This window comes from Dasypus novemcinctus, chromosome 5 (genome assembly GCF_030445035.2).
Source record: "Dasypus novemcinctus isolate mDasNov1 chromosome 5, mDasNov1.1.hap2, whole genome shotgun sequence".
NCBI classification, from domain to species: Eukaryota; Metazoa; Chordata; class Mammalia; order Cingulata; family Dasypodidae; genus Dasypus; species Dasypus novemcinctus.
The window spans coordinates 97,558,022-97,561,680 of NC_080677.1; the positions used below are offsets into that span (position 1 = coordinate 97,558,022).

The following is a 3,659-nucleotide window of genomic DNA, read 5'->3' on the forward strand; positions in this document are numbered from 1 at the left end:
AAAAGAGAAGGCTCTGCTGAGATCATTGAACATGTGGTCAGTGGAGGTCTGGGGATGTTCTGGAAGGAACTGGTGCCCTGCATGTTTCCTTTAGAAGGTGAGGAAATAGATCACAATTACAATATAAATTTTAAAATATATAGCATTGGTTGCTGGGCCCTATATCCATTGTCTGCCCGCCCTCGGCTCTGCTGTGTTCATGATGTTGCCTTGGTCCCACTGCATGTCCAGGCATTCAGCTGCTCCCTCTCCACCTTCCAAAAGGGGAACTGCACTCTAGAGAGACTTTCCTTGCATGGGGTCTCCTATATCAGGGACCTGGTTACCCTGACAGTAGGAAGATTGCCATTCTCAGCAGTAGTGTCTTGAATGTTCACTTCTTTAGAAATACAGGTGCATGCAAGGATGGTGTAATTACAGTCAAAATCCCAGCATTTGCAGAATCTGTCACAGAGGTCGATGTCAGGTGGGTGAAAGCTGTTGGAGACTCAGTTGCAAAAAATGAACTGGTTTGTGAGATTGAAACAAACAAGACGTCTGTGCAGGTTCCATCACCAGTAAATGGAGTAATAGAAACTCTTTTGGTCCTGATGGGAAAAAAGTAGAAAGAGATACTTCCTTTTTCATACTCAGGAAAAATGCCACTCCTCCTGCTAAAGCCAAGCCAGCTGAAGTTCCTGCTTCCACAGCACCTACAGAAAAGCCTATGACATCAACAATCCTTCCTCCACCTTCAGCACCTGTACCCATGGAGATGCCACTGGTGCCCTCACTCTCACAAGCTCCCGTTAGCAAACCTGCTATAAAACCCACTGCCATTCCTCCTGTGGCTGAGCCAGGAGCTGGCAAAGGTCTGCACTCAGAACACTTGGAGAAAATGAACAGGATGCTGCAGAGCATTGTTCAGTGTCTGAAGGAGGCCCAGAACACATGCGCAATGCTAACTACTTTCAGTGAGGTTGGTATGAGTAACATCCAGGAGATGGCTCAGCAAAGAGATGTTTTTCTCAAGAAATATTACCTCAAACTAGGCTTCATGTTGGCATTTGTGAAGGCTTCAGCCTTGGCCTTGAAGGAGCAGCCTGATGTAAATGCAGTGATTGACGATGCAGTCAAAGAGGTGGTGTATAGGGATTATATATTGGCATCGGTGTCTGGGTGGCCGTCCCACAGGGTTCCTATCATCAGGGATATGGAAATTTTGAATTATGCAGATATTGAATGAACCATCAGTGAACTGGGGGAGAAGATCTGAAAGAAAGAACTTGCCATTTAAGATATGGATGGTGGCACTTTCAGAATTAACAGTGGAGGCATTTTCGGCTTGCTCTTTGGAACACCCAATATCAAACCCCCTCAGTCTGCCATCCTGGGCATACATGACATCTTTGATAGGCCAGTGACTGTGAGAGGCAAGGTGAAATTGCAGCCTATGATGTATGTGACACTGACCTATGATCACCAGCTGCCAGAGAACAGAAAGGCAAGGACTTTCCTCCACAAAATCAAGGCAGCAGTAGAGAATCCCAGAGTCCTCTTGCTGGACCTTTAGGAAGAAGCCCCATGCCCTACTACTTGACCATGCAGGAACTGAAAACCAAGCTTCTCCCAGTCTCCTCACAGGTCCTGAGTTAGCCTGATGCCAGTTAGGCACAAGCTGTTGGCCTCAAGCAAGAAAGCCAGAACACTATGTAACCAACAGCTGCAGGTCTTTTCTTGGTGTTCCTGCAGGTTCTCTCCCTCTCTGCATCTTTTTCTTACATTTGAATACTTTATTTCCTGAGACTTAAGAGACAGAGTCTTAATGGATGCTCTTAAATATTCCTGTCTTTTTCCATCAGCCCATCATCAGCAGTGATGATTTTGATTCTCCCCAGTGCCAGTATATAATAGGGGAACCACCAGGGACTATGTGATTCCTACGTTTCTATCTCTGTCCACTCTCCAGACTCACTTAAAAGGTTACTTTGCTTCCCAAGCACAGAACAGCCTCTACCCTGGCTGTGCACATTCTCACATGATTCCACCTGTGTAAATGTATTGAACACATGAATGAAGGTGCTGTTTTGCTTCTCAAATGGCACCTTCATTCTCAGCTTCATTGACTTCAAGATGCCTCCTCTCAGTCTTCCATGAAGCACAGGCCTCGGGATCTGAGAGAGTGTTGATGGGGAGGAAAGGACAGATTTCTTCTGAGGTTATAAATGTTGTAAACAGGCAGCGGACTTGGCCCAGTGGTTAGGGCATCCATCTACCACATGGGAGGTCTGCGGTTCAAACCCCGGGCCTCCTTGACGCGTGTGGAGGTGGCCCATGCGCAGTGCTGATGCGTGCAAGGAGTGCCCTGCCATGCAGGGGTGTCCCCCGCATGGGGGAGCCCCATGCGCAAGGAGTGTGCCTGGTAAGGAGAGCAGCCCAGCACGTAAGAAAGTGTAGCCTGGCCAGGAATGGTGCCGCACACACGGAGAGATGACACAACAAGATGACGCAACAAAAAGAGACACAGATTCCCGTGCCGCTGACGACAACAGAAGCAGACAAAGAAGATGCAGCAAATAGACACAGAGAACAGACAACCGGGGTGGGGGGGGAAGGGGAGAGAAATAAATAAATACATCTTTAAAAATAAATAAATAAATGAATAAATAAATAAATGTAAACATAGATGGGAACAGGAAAAAATTTATATATATATAATTTATATATATATAATAATGTGTAGTTTAAAGTGGGTTATTAATCTCATTTGATACAACCTTGTGAGTTGGCACAGGCATTATCTAAAATTTTCATCTGAACAAATGATGGTTTGGAGAATTTAAGTTATTTAATCTTTTTTACAATGGTAATGCGCCAGGGCCAGCATTTTATTGAACTCTTATCCTTTGTTTCAAAATCTAATATTCTTTTTATTAGACTAGTGATTTTCAGACTGTATTCTGCAGTGATATGGATTTCTAGAAAGAAAACCCAGAGGCCATACTAAATGGAAAGGGGAAATAGGAACAAATGGAATTGTCAGTGACATGCCCATTTCCATTGATTATCTGCATTGAGATTTTATGTAAAATAATGTGCAAGTAAAAAGTCCACTAACTGAACAACACAAACAACAACACACTTTCAAGGCAGAACACTGTGCTATATCTTTTTCCCTTTCCCAAGTAGAGATTGTTCAGTGATTCCAAAGTAAATATATTAGTTTATGAAATTTCCCTAGCAAGAATAACAGATTTAGGTTTATGTTTTCCCTGCTAATTTTATTTATAGATTAAATTGTAGTTAATTTATTTGATTTAACAAACGTGTAGTCACCTATAGGTCTGTCCAGTTCCTTTTCTATGAGAAGGGGCATTTAGATCCCTCCATTACACGACACAGACTCTGGATTGAATTAAGGTGGAGATCTGACCCAAATTGGGTCAATTTTGTTACCTCCCACTTACAAAAAACAGATAGGTACAGCAAATGAGATGGAAAGCTGAGTCATATTAATAGTAGAGCTTCATAAACTGAAAGTTTGTACAGATTTATGCTGATTTTGAAACCTTTGTTTTGCAATATTTTCTTCAATTCTGGGACATTGTCTTTCTTTATGTAAGTTAGATCAAGACCCCTCCCCTGCCTCTCTTTGGAAGTCAACAATATTTTATGAAGGG

General features: G+C 43.1%; 1 pseudogene; it reads left to right on the forward strand.

Annotated features, from left to right (window-relative positions):
- The first annotated feature begins 202 nt into the window (after positions 1-202).
- LOC101423428 (dihydrolipoyllysine-residue succinyltransferase component of 2-oxoglutarate dehydrogenase complex, mitochondrial pseudogene) lies at positions 203-1,552 on the forward strand (annotated as a pseudogene).
- Positions 1,553-3,659: the final 2,107 nt, after the last annotated feature.